Source organism: Ruditapes philippinarum, unplaced genomic scaffold (assembly GCF_026571515.1).
Source record: "Ruditapes philippinarum isolate M1 unplaced genomic scaffold, ASM2657151v2 ctg944_1_1_1_1, whole genome shotgun sequence".
NCBI classification, from domain to species: Eukaryota; Metazoa; Mollusca; class Bivalvia; order Venerida; family Veneridae; genus Ruditapes; species Ruditapes philippinarum.
This window is the reverse complement of record NW_026852704.1, coordinates 189,011-207,264: the sequence shown is the minus strand read 5'-3', so window position 1 is coordinate 207,264 and position 18,254 is coordinate 189,011.

Genomic DNA, 18,254 nt, shown 5'->3' with positions numbered 1-18,254 from the left:
AAGCAAAATCTGCCATCTGGCTTAAGAGGAGTTGCGTTCACAAGATTTCGGGACAGACGGACGGACGGACGGACAGACGTACGGACACTCGGACGGACAAGTGCAACGCTATATGCTCCCACTCTGTGGGGGCATAAAAATTATTTAAGATCCTTTTTGTTGTAATTAAGGATGTAACAACACAAAAGAGAAATTTCATATATGTTTATAATTATTATAAATACACTTCAAAGTGAAATTTTATATATGTTTATAATTATTCTTCTAAAACAATTTCCAAACATCCAAGAATTCATGAATATGTTAAATATGTACTGCAAATAGTTATTCGCATAATAAGTAATCATTAAAATATATGCATTCATTTTTTATATAAAAAAATTTGCTTAGACTTTATCGAAAACATATTTGTAATTACCTCCCTTTATTTACATGAAATGTAAATTCTGCTATATCTTTACAAATAATGCTTTTTGGAACTCATAATATTCATATATCTTCATTTGAGCATCATATTTATGATATAAAACCATGAAAAATTTTAGCTACAGGATCTTTTTTTTAATATATATTTTATACTTTTTGAATGTATTTGGTTTTAACATATTTATTCAACATAACATTTAACATGTGAACAATATTTACAAAATACATTTAGGGATTGGGAAGAAAGTTATAAAGCTCTATATGAGTGTCCTATATATGTATTTGTAGAGAACAAGTCAACGCTACTCACAGGTTTTGTTAAGGTTCAGCCGATATATTATGACCTGTGTAGGTGTTATAACATAAAACATAAACAAGCTACCTTTTCATTTTATCTGTTTTGCTACTGTATTATAATGTGATACAGGAAATATCAATTATCACAATTTATCACCAAGACTCAAACTGACAGATGCTTGCTTATAACTCTACACCACTTGATTATAGCAATCTGGATTTATATTTTCAATGCCAAATTTCCCTGTACATTAAAACCCATTTAATGGTTCTCCTTTGATTTGGTATCACCAATGTAAATAAACAGGTTTGTTGTTGTTTTTTTTCCAACTGTCACAAAAAGCATCATCTTTACTTAGATTTCAATATTTATATAACCTAAATTTTCTGTCATGCTTGAATATGCTATGGGCACATTAAATAATAAATACTTTATAAATATTATAACTGCCAAAAAAATCTTAAGTCCAAAACTTAAATGTCCCAGTTTTTATTTACAATAATTTTTTGAAGAATCAAATGAAGCACGGTTTATGTATATATATTCATATTAATTGAGCACCGACCAGTACGTTAATTGACATTTGCCCTTGATCACAACCCGATCAAAGGTTTCCCATCTGTAATTAAAAAGTATTAAATGAAATAGAAAAGAGATTTGCTTCAGTGAATCATACAAAAAATATAAATCATGAAAACAAGTCATTCTTAAAATACCTATATGATTCATGATAAAATTATGATCTATTTTTTACTGAATTACTCCTTTATACCCTGCAAAACATTACTATAATATAACGGTTACTGTATATAATCACTGTCCCCGGATTTTCAAGCCCTGGAAAAGGTCCCTGCCCTCTTGCGGGGAGTCAGTGTCTATTCTAGGATTCGAAAATCAGGGGGGATTTTTATCGAAATGTGAGAATTTATTAACATTTGTTGATCTTTTTACTTCTTTCTCTATGTAAAATTTTCCTCCTGCCTCTGAAAAAATAGGGGGGAATTCTCAAAAATATGGGTGAATCCCCCCATCCCCCTTCCTTAAGAATAGACACTGGGAGTCAGATGAGTTTTCCCACTAAACGGCCCTGCAGTACAATTTTGGACATTATGGCAGTTAGTATTTACTGTAAAAATTGGAAGATAAATCTCAGATCATTTTCACTGCTTCCCCAACCCGCTAAATCCCTTAATTCTCTGTATTTCAAATTTCATTTCTGTACTTTAAAATTTTAAACTTTAAAATCAACACTTTGTGTAACAGATTCCTGAATCTGAATGTCTATATGCTTCTGTATTTTTAAGCAAAATACTCTGAAGGGTAATATATGTATAATTATACCTAATGCAGCCGCCCTTAAAATTCTTAAATAGTAAACAATGCAAACCACTGTATGATCCGATGGTTGCTGGCTTGATCTTTGCATGCACTAGAAGCATGCGAAGAAAGAAGAACCAGTTGCCGCCAACAGGATTTACGGTTAAAAAAACAACAACAAAAAAGTCAATATTAATATAATTATACAAACAGATATTTCATACAATTTACAATTTCGCATGAATGAAAATTTGCACCACTGCCAGCATTGAATTGTAAGTACAACTGAAATGAGATATTGTGTAAAACTATACTCTGAATGAAACACAAAACCATCAGTTAACAAGGGATAATGAAAACGTAAAAGCACAAAGTTGAACAAGTGTAAGAGGACCCCACAAGCAACATAAAAGCTTAAAAGTTATTTTTATTTTGTTCACCGATATTTCCTATTCATCAGCTAATCGTCAAGTCACTCAATTTCAAAAATTTAATTCAATCTGAATCGAAATTTTCAATCAAAACACTCGCGATCATATTTTTAACTGTTTATGTTTTTGAAAAAATAAGACAAAAATCCTGAAGGTCATGTTTTTTTTACTACAGGCGATACCTTTGTTATTGTACAGAGTTCATAGTTCATGAACTGTTTATGAACCCAGATTGAACTGACTTTGATTGATCTGTGTCATGGAAATAAAACACAATGTAAGGATATACAATGTACATTAGGATGAAATGTGGCTATATGTTCACTATATATAGTGTGTTGTCAAAGTATCTGAGAGAGAAGTTAAGAGTTATTGGTTTTCACTTGAACACATGCTGATTAAGCAGTCAGTAGAAAAAAAATATCTGCTGATGGAAAATACAAGGCCTTTACATACATCATAGTACATAATTATGTATATTTAATTTTGCTTGAATATTTTGATAAAACAAAACGACAGAATGGAGAAAGCCGGTATACCCAGTCTGGCATGCCCCACATTATGTTAGTGTATGGAATGTTGAGTTGCTATAGATTTTGTACCCGAGTATGAACCCTTCATTCACCATGCCAACATCTCAACAGGAGTAATTTAGAAAAAGACACCTTTTTTGCAAACAATTTAAAAAACAGTCACATGATGTTCAACTCAGCTAGTTAATAAAGTGGCAGTACCAATAAGTACACTAATGCAGCAATCATTTAAAAACCCGGCCCCACATTATTATACAAATAACACAGACTGACTACATACTTAGGTCCAACAAATTCCATCTTATATCAATGTTTTTATTTTTTTCTTTAACTTTGAATCATTACATATATAGTTACCTTTATTTTTTCAGTGATCATAATTTTAATACAGACCCTTTCACTTTACAATATTATTTAACATGTTCATGTACTGAAAGGACTCCAAACCTGAAAGTGTCAATGATAAAACCCCACCGATTCCCCTCAGCGTCTTATAGGCTGCCCCCATCCACCTTTTATCATGGAAAAAAAAAACCCACATCGTTCTTGCGGATGAAACTAAAAACAAAATTTCTTTTCCCTACTTAAATTACCATTAAACTGCAGGTGCACTAAATAAATAGGTTGTTCCAGTTAAAATAATTTAACTTCTTGCAAAAAAAAATTAAACTTGGCCTTGAAACATTTTTCTCAAAATGCTCATTTAAAAAAAACATGATTACACTTTGTAAACAGGAAAGGATTATGAACAGAATAAAAATAAACCATGCATCCAATTTGCATTAATTTAAATGTAATTTCTGTTTCAATTTATATTAAATGGTAAACTACATCTACTTCAGTTTCAGCTGTATTCATGAAATATAAAATAATATAAGTGCCGATTTCCATTTCATTTCTTTATGGTTATTGTATTGTCCCAATTTTTCATTGATTAAAATAGACCAGGTTTATGTATTTTGGTCAAAAAGGTCACAATATCTTTGCCTGGTGCCAGTGACCCAGTCAATATGTCATTATGATTTTAAAGTCTGTCCTTAGTAACAACCAGGGATAAAATAAATAAAATCTGGTCATAAATAACATAAACACTCGAAAACTTTAACAGTCAGACAACAAAGCATGTTTGCTTTAACTATTTATTTGATTTTGAAATTAGTTTGAACTTGATTTATTCCAAGAGCACTGGGTTCACATTTGACACCAGTACTGATTGGTTGCAGGAAGCAGACTGGTTGCAGGAAGAAGTCTGGTTACAGTGAGCAGACTGGTTGCAGGAAGTTGACTGGTTCCAGGAAGAAGTCTGGTTACAGTGAGCAGACTGATTGCAGGAAGCAGACTGGTTGCAGGAAGTTGACTGGTTCCAGGAAGAAGTCTGGTTACAGTGAGCAGACTGATTGCAGGAAGTTGACTGGTTGCAGGAGGCAGACTGGTTATAGGAAGCAGACTGGTTGCAGGGAGCAGACTGGTTTCAGGAAGCAGACTAGTTCCTCCAATACAACAGCTTACAAGCTTTCATCAAAATTAAACCTTAAATAAATAATGCTAAAACTAAATAAATGAAGACTTCTTACAGTTCAAGTTTTACTTCCAATGTCTGTAAAAACTTCTGGTTAAATGATGTTCTCATTAAACAAATTATATAGCAACTAATAGATTCTCTTTCCCTGGAAGGGGAACATCATTGACAGACACAAAGTATCAGCAGAAGATTTACAGTACTTTATGAGATATGAAAAAATAATATTCTATGGGCCAGCTGCCTATGTCCTCATTGAAGCCGAGGGGAGTGACCTTACAAAGTAATACAATGCTGATGTGGAAGGGTAAGTTATATGGTATGCGATTTTCTTTGTTCACACCATAATATTTTACTTTAAATTTTCATGAAAATAAGCATGAATCTAGAGGCATGCTACTTTAAGAAAATGCTACTTTAAGAGAATGACTGGTTTGTACTAAATAGAGAAAGCTACTTTTTATGCCAGAAATGGCAGACAGAACCTTTAGTCAAACTAAGACTTCCTATTTAGTATTACTAACTATTTGACGCTTCACAAGTCTATGAAACACCATTATACAATGCTTAGACTAACCCTAAGGGCTTAAAGATAAAAGGATTGAAAATTTCCCTTATTTGTCAAGATAACTGAGAGACAAGGTCATATTTCAATTAATATATTGAATGAAGATGTAAGTCAGAGCCAAGTATAAAATGTCCACAAAGAGACATAGAAAAAACTTTTTCCTTTAAAATGATTCAGATGTCATGAAAAGACATGTTAATATTTTCATCCAATCTAGATTTTTTTGTTCAAAACATTAAAACACAATAGGTCACACACCATACATAAATTTGACAAACATTGAATTAATTAGAAGGTTTACACTTATAACAAAGACTCCAATGCAAAATTATTTTAATTAACATCACATGGGAAGCCCACACCTTTTAGTGTCAACGTGTCCATAGAATACATCTTGATAGAAAGATGTTTCTGACAAAAACCTTCCTGTGAAGCCCACACACACTGTCACAGTATTTCTCCAGAAAAAAAGACAAAAATTACCTTACAACTTGTCATGACATTTAGTACATTAATCAGTCACAGACTGACAATGTAGAACATAATTGTAGCTTCCTTTATTATAATAAATTACTGGTATCAAATTTCACAAGAACTCCAAAATATTTGCACTCAGGGACCAAATCTCTTGAAATGGTCGAACACAACAAAAAGTGCAAAAAATGATGCATGCAATCAAACATGAAATTGAACATATTTAAATGGTTTGCCTGATTTGCCTGCATGACGCTTAAGCTTTTGATTGCTATTTCATGTCAACATTCAACTCATATTTCCCTTCTCTCTTTTGTAGAAAGTCATTGTCCATATTTTCCACAGCAAAACTCTCAAACCATTCATATAATACCAGACGAGTTTTGATGACAATAGAAACCTTATAATCGAGTGTAAAAATATTTATGTTCAAGAGGCAGCCATGTAAAATGTTCATAATCTGTCATATTCAAACATAACTGATGACATCTTAAATAAATAATCTAACAACTACTGGGGTTCAAATTGCCAATTGTAGAAAGCCTTACTTAAAATGCTAGATTCATTCAAACTATCCTTAAGGCAGAATTAAACATGAAGATTTCATTTTATGACCCTCCGGGGCGAAGTTTTATTTATTAAACATGGCCTGCTAATATGAGTGTTTTCGCGATGTGCACCAGCTGCCATTTTACTTGTTAATTCTTTTTGCTGGTGGGGTCGCGGGGCGAAAACACTAATGGCACAAATCACCCACCAAATTAGGTTGGAGTTGATATAATTAAAACTTGTAAGATAAAATAATTCAAGTAAAAAAGGTTTAATTGTTGTTAAATTTTCTACAAGATAAATATATTTTGTTAAAATTTGTGCTAATCTTGTCAGAGAGTGTATTTTATCTTTTTGCAGCCAAAAAACGTGACATATATCTCAAGATCAAAGTTGTCAAAACAAGTTTGCTTCTTTAAAAAGAAGCATGCGAGAGGTCTTTTTGCTGCTGTGGAAAATTTGTTTAATTCGAAAATATTTGGGGATATTTTGCATAACAGACACAATGAATGTTTATAAATTAGAATTATTAAACAAAATATAATTTATTATATATATTGCAATGAAAGTTTGTTTTACATTTCATCTTTTTTAATGTTTTAAAAGATTATATGCCGGAGAAATGGACTTTTTTCTTGGCGCATTAGGGATAATTTTTCTACAAATTTTTTTTGTAAAATTACTTAATGTAAATTAAATGATATATACCATTTACATTTGTATTTTAAATTCAGTTACCTTTGTAGAAAAATTATATATATATTAAAAGTATTTTCAAAATAAATGTTTCTTGTAAAGTTCAATAAGCAAATTTTCGGTCACTGTTTTGTTAAATATCAGGAAGCATTTCCTCTACATTTTCCAAAACGAGTATAAAGTCTGTTAATCAAACAAGTTTACATAAAAAATGTTGATATCATTTGATTGCAATAAACAGTAAATACTGTTATATACTGTTATACTGTTATATACTGTTTATTGGAATAAACAGTATATAAAGCTGCATGCCTCCAACCACAATATTAAAAGAAAATCAAACTTGAGATAAAATTTGTGCCATTTGCGCCAAAAAATCTCCCTTTGCGCTAAACTAAAAAAAAGCATCTCCCGGGGATCGAACCCACGCCAGAGAGTTAACTGGATTACAAGTTATCGACTCTAACCCCTCGACCACGGAGGCGGTATATATTGTGCATGGTGATATTGTACATAGCTATAATTTTCACTGTAACTATTTATCAGAACATGAAATAGTAAAACGTTATTCAGAAAACAATACGGTAATCGATTTATACAGTTACGGAATGAAGCATCCATGCACGTAGTGTTAAATAACGTAAATGATATTTTCCGATTTTTCTATGTACCGATTTGTTCACTTCGATGTTAATTTTTCGTTTAAGTAAAGCCGTGTTTTGAAACGGGGCATGCGCAAAACAATTTTTGTAGACTGCTCCTAATGATTTTACGCTTAAAATGAGATTCATTCACTGCAATCAGATACGCAAAAATGGATGCCGCCAGCAATCAGTCTGAACACTATGGAGAGGTCTGATGACCTCTCCAATAATTCAGGCACTTTGACTTATTTATGATAGAATGTCATATATATATATATGCTTCTACTTGTACTACACATAAAACTTAATGTGACTTGCACATAATTGGTTTTTATTAAGGAAAAAAGACTTTCATTTTACTTTGACACATCGAGAAAATCGACAGGTTAAAGTTTGACGCATATACCGGGTTCTTTGGTACATTATGTATGTTCATACGTTACCGAGAACTCATTATTCTAATTACGACCAGTCTTAACAATATTGATTGTCATGTAACTTGATGTGTTTGTCTGAATTTTGCTCAAAGATATATCATATGGATACTGAGTGACTCCATACTGAATTAAAAGTATTCGCTGCTATGGCAACCAGTTTAGAGTGCTTGTTCAGTTACTTAAAATGCATCTAATTAGCCCTTAATGTATACTTCAATTGTATTGTCTTCATAGTTAAAATAAAGAAAATTTATTCACTTGTTTCAAAGAATTTTCTTTAAAATATGATGATACCCTCTAAATTTGTTTTAACAGCCTATGATTAGTTTCATATTTAAATCTTTAAGTCTTAACTTATTATAGTTGTTTAAAGTAATGATTATACATGTATAATATTCATATACAATTGTAGCCCCAACAATTTCATTCTTCTGCCTCCAGAAGTTTATTTTACATCTTCATTACAATGACCAAATATTATTAGTGTATATCTTGAGAATCACCTGTATTTTAAGCTTGTACAATACTACAGTATATCAATGTTCAATATGCTTAAGTCATTCACCTTTTTAAATCCTGATCGAGTATAGAGATTATCTGAGTTTAGAGATTAATCTCGGCCATCAGTTAAACCAAACATACTTCACAGATTATTATCCAAATGTTATTTTAAATACTTAGGCAGGTGACAAAAATATTCAAATATTAGCGTTCAACTGAACTTGCTTATTGTTATTGTTAATCATTCAACAAAGAAGTTGCTGAATGCCATTAACTTCTTAATCTTTTATTGACGTTCGACTTAGAGATCATTTTTGTAACATTATCTGTTACCATGTTTTATATTCTTAATTATGGATTCATTAAAGGCACATTATGTCTCGGAAACAAATTAAGTTTTCTTTATATAGAAGAAGCTTAGATGAGTTTTTGTAATTTCATTTATATAATGGTTTTAGAGCATGTCACAGTAAATGTTTATCACCTAATGAAAGAAACACTGAAAAATGTAAACAACATGTTTAGAATTTTGACTTCCATAAAAAACAATTAACTACTTTAAGTCTACTAATTGCCAAATGACAATGTCATTTGGCAATTAGTAGACTTAAAGTGGGGTCACGACAGAAGCAAAAAATGTTCAGGTATTATTGGCAAGTATTTTTGGAATCTAGGTTTTGACACTAAATAATAAAAAATCTTTTAAGAAATAAAAATTCAAGCATTTTTGCAGCATAATGGCCCGGTAAATTTATTGACATTATTTATCACTTTATGTGCTATAATTGTAAAATGACCTCAAGTGTTCTTCTTTGATTTTTTTTTCTTTAATTTAATAATATATTAAAGTAACAAGTGTCCAGATTTATGCCATTTAACTTTCATGAAAATTTTGGAAATGTAATAAAAAAATATTATCAAGTGAACCAAGAAAGTATTTAAACAAATTGTAAACTGTTAATTACGTCCAATCAAAGTAAATTACCAAACAAAGGTCAAAAACAGCCCCACTTAATACATACTGTGTTAGTCATAAAGTAGAAATATGATGATAAATCATTCATAGCATATATAATAAGTAGAACTAATAGAATTCATAATTACTAGGTCAATTAATACCTAATAAAGGCTTTCAGTTACTGCAAAACACTTGGAATTGACTTGTAGAGATTCTGGCACCATGCAACCTTGATTTGCTGTTGTTACCACGTATACCACTGATTAAAATGTTTAATTTGCTAAAATCAAGATTCAAGTTTTAATTTGTTAACCATAAGGTCATCAGGGCAGAGGTACCACAATTAATTTCTGAAAGTCGATTTTGATTTAGTTTATTTAATAGGGAACAAGTTAAATATAGGTCATCAAAACAAGCCAAAAAAACACATACTTTGTACAGGGAGAATGACCCAACAAAAACAAACATTTGAAAATGTTCAGTAAAACATAATTCTACTTTTAGTGCCTTTAAAGCACAGCACTATAAAATACATTAAATTTTATTAAAAACATATAGTTTCCATTTGAAAACACATTAAAATTATGATAAGATTTCAAAAAATATTCATAATATTGAAAACTCTTCAAGAAATTGGTGATAAAAGATTAAATATTTCAAGTAATTGACCAGTCATTTACAGTTTAATAAACACTTGAAAATTTAAGCTTTACACTTTAATGGTTTATACTTCCCTTTACAGGACATAAACTCTAAATTCACACCAGCATACATATACGGAATATTTTTCAAAGTATAAGTGATACTTCAGTTTTTCCCCTCATTCAACTTTCATAATGTATATATAACATGTGCATTAAGATGATTAAATTTACATGTATAAGACATAAATTCTATAATGGGCAAAAATACCCATTGATGTTACCCAGAGTTTTTTTCAAATATTAGATAGATACTTTTAATTAATTTAATTATATATGACAGTTTCTTGTGGCTATCTCAGTATAACAAGAAAAATTCAGATACATGCAAGTTTGTCTTTTAAAATAATGCCCCTTAAATTAGTCTTATATAATGAGGACCTCATAAATAGAAATATGTAAATAACTACACTGAGAGTTTCGAAAGGGTGTACAGAGTATAACAAATATCTCATTCATCATTTCGTGGCAATTTAAGAGTTTAAAAACAGAAACAAGCATGTATTTATATATATATATTATATATATATATATAATCTTTAAAGGAAGAGGTCATGAAAACCAGAGGCATTTCATTTTATCAGTGAAGATGATACATTATCGCATTGACCTCAATCATAGTTACTGCACTTTATTTAAATATAATATATTAAGGACTTTAAAACATTCTAATGACTGCTGGAAGCGTCTTATCGGTCACCCTGCACTACTTTATGGAAATATATTATGAAAGGGAATGATGAACAAGAGCTGTCCGTAAGACAGCGCGCTCGACTTTTTTAGTGCTTGCCTATAATACAAAACATTGACAGTTAAGGGCCATAATTCAAATAAAATCTTTGACAGAATTACCTTCTCCTGGACATGTTTGGGAATCATGATTGTAAACAAGTATTCCAACTTTCAAATTAATATCTCAAACAGTTCAGTCAAAAAGTGGACTGGTACTAAAAACTTAACCAAGATTCTAAGTCGATAAAAGGCCTTAATTTTTAAAACAAATCCTTGACAGAGTTACCTTCTCTTGCGTACAGATGGGGGTAATGATGTGAAATAGCATTAAAAGTTTCAAAGCAATATCTCAAAGGGTTAAGGCAATAAGTGGATTTTACCCATATTCAATGTATTTTCTAAGTCAAAAAGGGGCATAATTCTGTCAAAAACCTTGACAGAGTTATGTCCTCTTGTCTGTTGATGAAGGTCGTGATGGTAAACAAGTATGGTCAGTTTCAAAGCAATACCTCCAATGGTTTTGAAATAAAGTGAGGTGGTACAAAAAACTTAACCAAGCTCAATACACTTTCTAAGTCAAAAAAGGGCCATAATTCTGTCAAAAACCTTGACAGAGTTATGTACTCTTGTCTGTAGATGGAGGTTATGATGGTGAACAAGTATGGTAAGTTTCAAAGCCATACTTGTAATACTTCTGAAATAAAGTGGGGTGGTACGAAAAACTTAACCAAGGTGTGACGCCAACGCCGACGCCGACGCTAACGCCGACGCCGACGCCGACGCCGGGGCGAGTAGGATAGCTCCCCTTTTCATAGAAAAGTCGAGCTAAAAATGAATTTGAATTTTGATAATGTTCAAAAAATTATTTTAACAAAGGCAAACTTTTGCCGCCAACTTTTGCCTCAATCAGCTACTAGTCATTATACTAGTCAGTAGTCATGACCAACCAAATCTTAGGACTGTAGGTCAAAGCATTCTTTATTTACTTGTATTGGTCGGATAAACTTTCAGAGGTAAAGGCTACAGTGGGGGGGGGGGGGCGAAAGGCAAAAAAAATAATATTGTATATTTTAAAAAGTATGCGCAAAAACTTGCTAGCTTTTCTATGAAAATTAAAATCACTACTTCGAAACCCTGCATTTAATTCGGGTACTAGTAAGTATATAATAATAGTTTAAACTGTTTATGTAAAATATATGGTTTTAACTTCATGACTGCCAATCACAGAACAATGTGTTAAGTTTCTAATTATTTTCATAGTGCATTTAACACCTGTAAGAAAAATAACTAAGCAATTAATCATTTTCTTAGTGCATTTGACACCATAAGGGAAAATCTAGGAAGTTTCTAATTATTTTCCAAGCATATATTTAACACATACCGGTATGTCACATGTATATATTATGAAATAAAGTTTATATTTTAAACTTGAATCATTGAATGAACACCTGTTTACTTCAGAAATACAGGGAATATCCAGGTAATCATAATTAATTGCTATGAACAAAACCTATTGGTTGACACTTACATTTCAAGTCAGTTGTCACTGAAATATGACATATAAAATAATACAATTCTACGTCACAATCATTTTATATAAATTAAATTTAAAGTTGAAAAATTCAATATACATTTAAAGAATTGTTTATACTATAACAAGTTAATTTAAGCTTCATAATCATAAATATAACTATATTTTCTATAGTAAATTGAATAGAACAGCTGGGTCTTTTGGGAGAATGGTACCTGTGAGGAACGGGATTTTGTTTTTCTCTTTTTCGGGGAATTACTTTTTTGGATGGTGATGTTGGTAATTTACCCTCCAGATCAATTAAGGCAGTATAAGCCTTTTAACTTTAAAAGATCACAGTTCAGGCACTGCATCGTTCCTGGGATAAACAACCAGAACAACTAGTTGCCTTCATTTTCGCAAGGAACTGATACTTTCAGTACATGCCAGAGCAGAGGTATTGTGTGAATAATCGTTGAAAAGATTTTATGACCAATCACAACAAAAGAGACCCTCAACATCCAGGGATCGAACCTGGGTTGCCCGATTCACAGTCCAGCGGTCTATCTATTGAGCTAACTGAAAGATTTAGGAATATCAGACAATTTTTGCTGCACATTATCATACAGTAGTGCCACAGTCCTCATAATGTTAAGTATTACATATTCTATTTAGCAATAAGTAAATTTTAAAAGGACAATGTTAAGGGTCTCCCACTGTTGGCAGGTTAAAAGGCAAGCTGGGCTTCCATTTATAAGTTCCAAAATTTGAAAATCAGAAAATGCAAAATGTCTAACATTGGAAGTCACATTATATAATGGTATATTCTATAGGAAAAGAATTTTATTTTGAAAGTCACAAGCCAAAATCAAGGACTAAATGACTCCCAAACTTCCAATAACGAAAGCATTAGACTTTAGAGGGAGGTTAGGGTTTTTTTGGGGGGTTTTATTTGTTTTGTTTTTTTTAAACATAAAGGGAAATACTAAGCATATATACTTTAATACTTGGCATCCAAACTTGTGAAATGATCGCCCTGAATAATAACAAACTATCAGATATGTTACTTTGAAACAGGCAATAAATATTATTAAACTTTATACTTGTAAAATCAAATGTCATAAAAAAATATTTTTTGCTTTAAGTAAAAAAAGCTTTATTTTCAAAAGTAAATTAAATTAAAACAAGTTAGTATCGCACTGACTGAGAAAGTAAATTGTCAACAGATCATTACACAGAATGATGAAAAAAATTATTTTTTATATATGTTAAATAATTATCAAATCAGCTAACAAGATCTAAGGTTTGTACTCCTAAATAATTAAATGTCAAGACATGCTTTTATGAGGAAATTTATTACAAGTGTAGCATATTAATTTCTCATTAAGAACAAAGCATTGTATTAACATTAAATTTGCTGCATGAACATAAACTTCATTTAAATTTCATATTAAGTACATATGGTATATTAATCATGAATATTTATTGGCATGATATTTTCAATATATATCTGAAAGTAAAAACTAATATCTTATGTTTATAGCCGTTTTCTTTTTCCATTTAAATATTTTAAACGGAACTTAATACATTATTAAGTCTTAAAATGGCAAGTAGACTGTAGAGGATGAAAATAATAATTACAAAAAAAAGTGATGGAAAATGAAATAATTAAATCTTCTTATATTTAACTAATTAGATTATCACAATGATTTTGAGAAAATGTTTGGCTAATGTTTTGGTTGTTTTGTTTTATTTTGTTTTTGTTCTGGATCAGTTTTCATACAAGCACAGGTTGGGAATCATTTTGAAAGATAAATTTGTTGTTTTTTTAACAAAAATTGTCAGTTACATATACTGTAAAACCAGTTTCATAACCAGTGCAAACCTTCTAAATATCCTCCAAAGAAATTTTAAAGTGGAATGTAGCTCTACAAATAAATCTTCAAGCTAACAGTAAAACTTAATTTAGTTTTATTAATTAACTAAAATATATTGACAAATTGTGAAATCTATCTTTATAATCCAGGTTAAAATTTGAATGTATTTACTGCAAATTATCACAGAATTATGAAAATTCAACCCTTTGCCCAGTAACGGCAATATATTTCTGCATTGTATTAAAAGTAATTTCTATGAACATATAAGGCTAATTTTTTAATAGTTATGAGTTACGCCTGGTTAAATCACATTTAAAAAATAAATCTAAAACTGGATGTAAGATGCTTTAAAGTAATGTTCTATTTATTTATTTAATTTTTTATTACATCGATACACGTAACATTAGAATCAAACGAACATTACATTCATTCATTCCTTTACTAAACAGTAAATAATTAATACAATGGGTGTCCATTATCTTTTACTACTCCTAATTAATTTAATTGATTGATTAATTAACTGATGGGCTGATGGATCCAACAAAATACTCAATTCAAAAGAACCCATGAAATTCATACAAAATATAATTAGTACTGCACACCACAACGGAATATTTCGTGTGAGTTTTAACCATTCAAACACGACTCAAAGTTGTTTACATAAAGTTGATTTCAGTTCATGGGTCAACACTCATGGAGCACATGCCTTTCACGAAAATAAACAATTAAAGGAATTTACCTTTGACCCTATACAGCAAGGGTTCATCCGAGCTACACAAATGAAAATAAAACATGAACAATAATCCAAGTTGTGGAATAAAAACGCAATTTTTAAACTCCATCATTTCGTAAACCCCTTCATCGGTAATCCGTCACATGGATAGACGATACACATTTCCCCTTTGATATATCGCGGTGCGTTCCGTGAGTGTGTCGCGCTACGCTGACTTTTCAACCAATCAGCGTACGTTATCCTACTGTTTACAATCTTGCGCGTGAGAAAACTACTACTATTTGTATAGTCCATTTCAAAAATATGTGCGAAGCTCTTCAATTATGAATGAAAATCGAGCTTTAAACTAGCAACTATAAATCAGGGAATAATTTGCTTACTTCGTGCGTTTTACTTTTAATAAAGTAATAGATTGTTTTCTTCAGATAAAGATCTATAATTTTGTTCGTATTTTTTCATTAATTATACATACCGATATTATATTATAATTATGTCGTATAAATGCTTCAAATTCATTTTAAATTTATTTCGAATAGAATTTAATTTCATTAAAAAGTAAAATGAATAATTCCATAAATAAAAATAAGGAAATTAACTTTCTGAAAGACTGCGTGGTTTCCTATATCTGCGTCAAATATCAGAGGGGTTATATTTATGATAAATGTTGATGCCCTACAAATATGGCGGTAGGAATTGTCTCTCTTAGCTGACACTTTAATTTCGACTTTAAAACTGTAGGCTACATAAACTGTATCTTCTACTACTCCCAGAGATTAATATTAAGTTTGTAATTTTATAACTTTCCTATATTTTCATATGCAAATATATTTCCTGAACATGAGCTTAAAGCTAAGGAAGTAGGAAGATTAGATATATTCGTATCTTCCTATTTTTGTCTGTCGTTTGCTAATTAAAACCAATTCATTGAAACTTGATACTACTACTTCATTTTTTTCTTGATTCATGGAAAATTATTGTTCATAGATAACAGAACAGTGACCGAATGAAAACAATAAATAGTAATACACGTATAAGTCGAGCACGATAACGTTTTGGTTTAAACATTAATCGGTCGTACCATTATGATACAAGTTCTTCAATTATTACATTTTGCATTTTTATTGCAATATAGAAGAATAAAAGTGGAAATAGACACGTAAATCTGAGTAGCGTAGTGATCCGAGAGTTCAGACTATGAAGATCTTAGGTTATGAACATGGTTTCTCGAGTTCAAATCTGCATCTGTGCACATTTCATGAGTATAGTTTTTATAAATTACTTTCAGCATATATTTTTATAGTGTGTCACGTAACTTTTCATCTTCTCTTTTATAATGTGTTCATGGTTTTGCAGCATGCCTCCAGGTTCATGCTAATTTTCATGAAAATTTTAAAATTATATTTTAAAGTAAAATATTGTGAAGTGAATAAAGAAAATAATTTACAAACAACACTTGTAATCCACGTAAGTTACAATAAAGATGTCAAAATAAGCAAAAATAGCCCTTACTGCGTTAGAAATATGGTGATAAATACTGCAATATTAGTGCTTAATGGCACATAACATGTAAATTACAACTTGAATCTTAAACTTTTTTTACTTTTCTCAAGTTTAATTTTCTTGATGACTGCGAATGTGTGTATAAGTAAATGTTCTCAAATAGCATTATGTGAATTAAATTAACGTGGAACTAAAATTAAGTTCTTTGAAAAAAAATACTAAAATGCTTTTTTTTTTCAGTATGCGAACACTATACCACTACACTATTAAGCTAAACGCAAAATAAAATGAGTGATTGATGAGGTAGCAAAAGATTAAGGTAATACAGAGTATGCTTTTAAATATTAAGAATTATCGACATCACTATTTGTAAATTTATAACTGAATTAAATTCTAAATTTGAATTATTATCCCAAAGAGGGAAGTACATACATCTTAAAAAAATTTACTTGTTTAATGTTAAAGTTTTATCATAAACTTTATTACCCCTTTTTCAATTGTGCCAGTAATGCTTTTTTTTCATTAAAATCTTTTTTGATTAAAGGCATTAGATTTTTCCCCCTAAAAGTAAAAGGAAAGTGTGTATTGTAGTCGTGTATAATATACAAGTAGTTGAATATTTTTTAAAGTACATGTTTTCTTATATCTCATAAAACACAATCACGCCCATTACTATAACCCATTATATTTTGGGAAATTTTATGTTTTAATGTCATTGTTTCATTTATGTTATATTAACAGTTGATTTATTATATGTTATATAAATAATGTCTCCAACATTTTTGTGCTTAAATACCAAGACAGTAACAGTTTTCTTTTCTGTTTTATTATTTGTTTTGTAAACAGGCACTAGTTTTGTATCACGGAAAATGCCTTAATTAATTGTTTAATTAAAGTCTTTGTGTTTGTACTTACCGGTTGATCTGAAGGGTATACAATTACTCATTGCTTCATTCAAATTTAATCGAAAAAATTCACATAGGTCTAAATATGTGAGAACATGCAATTCAATCAAATAATATAATAAAAAATTTTTTGTTTTCTAATTCAAATGGAATTTGAAACGTACGTAGATTACAATAATCAGGTTAAAGTGAATTTGGCCATAATGGAAGGTCTGTAATACCATAAATACATGTAATTATTAGAGAATTTCGTATCATAAGTGAATACAAACAAGGAAAAAATTATATGTGAGAGTGTGTGATACATGATTCGATATGGCATATCTATAATATTATAATATTTTTTTCTAGAACAATTTATATTTTTTATCATTATTATTATTAATATTATTATTATTATTATTATTATTATTATTATTATTATTATTATTATTATTATTATTAATGCTTATAGATCTACTAAACCACTTTTAACCCATCAATATTTTGTTTATATCCAAATGATATTTTTTTATTGGATTGTAGACCAGTATGTTAACTTTTTTAACAATCCAGCAAGGGGTCCGTAGAATCTACTCTCAGTGCTGTTAGAACTCACAGTCATGTGTACACGTTAGAGTCGCCTCGGTTGAAAAGGAGTGGAGATTCAATTCACAAGCCGTTTATCTTGAATTATAATTGACGCTACAATAAAAATTATTGATTCAATAAGGAACTCATTGTAACCACAATATATGATATAGATTTCAAAAACAATAGACACATTGCCTTGTTGCATTGTTATGTTTATGATAGAAGGGATTGCCAACCAGAATTTAAGCCCAATGAGGAAACAATTATAAAGAGCTAGATCTAGATCTTACGGTTGAAGAACACATATTTTAAAAGAGGAAAGTCGCTTGTTTGAATATCAAGAATGCATAATAAAGTTACGTCACATTAGAG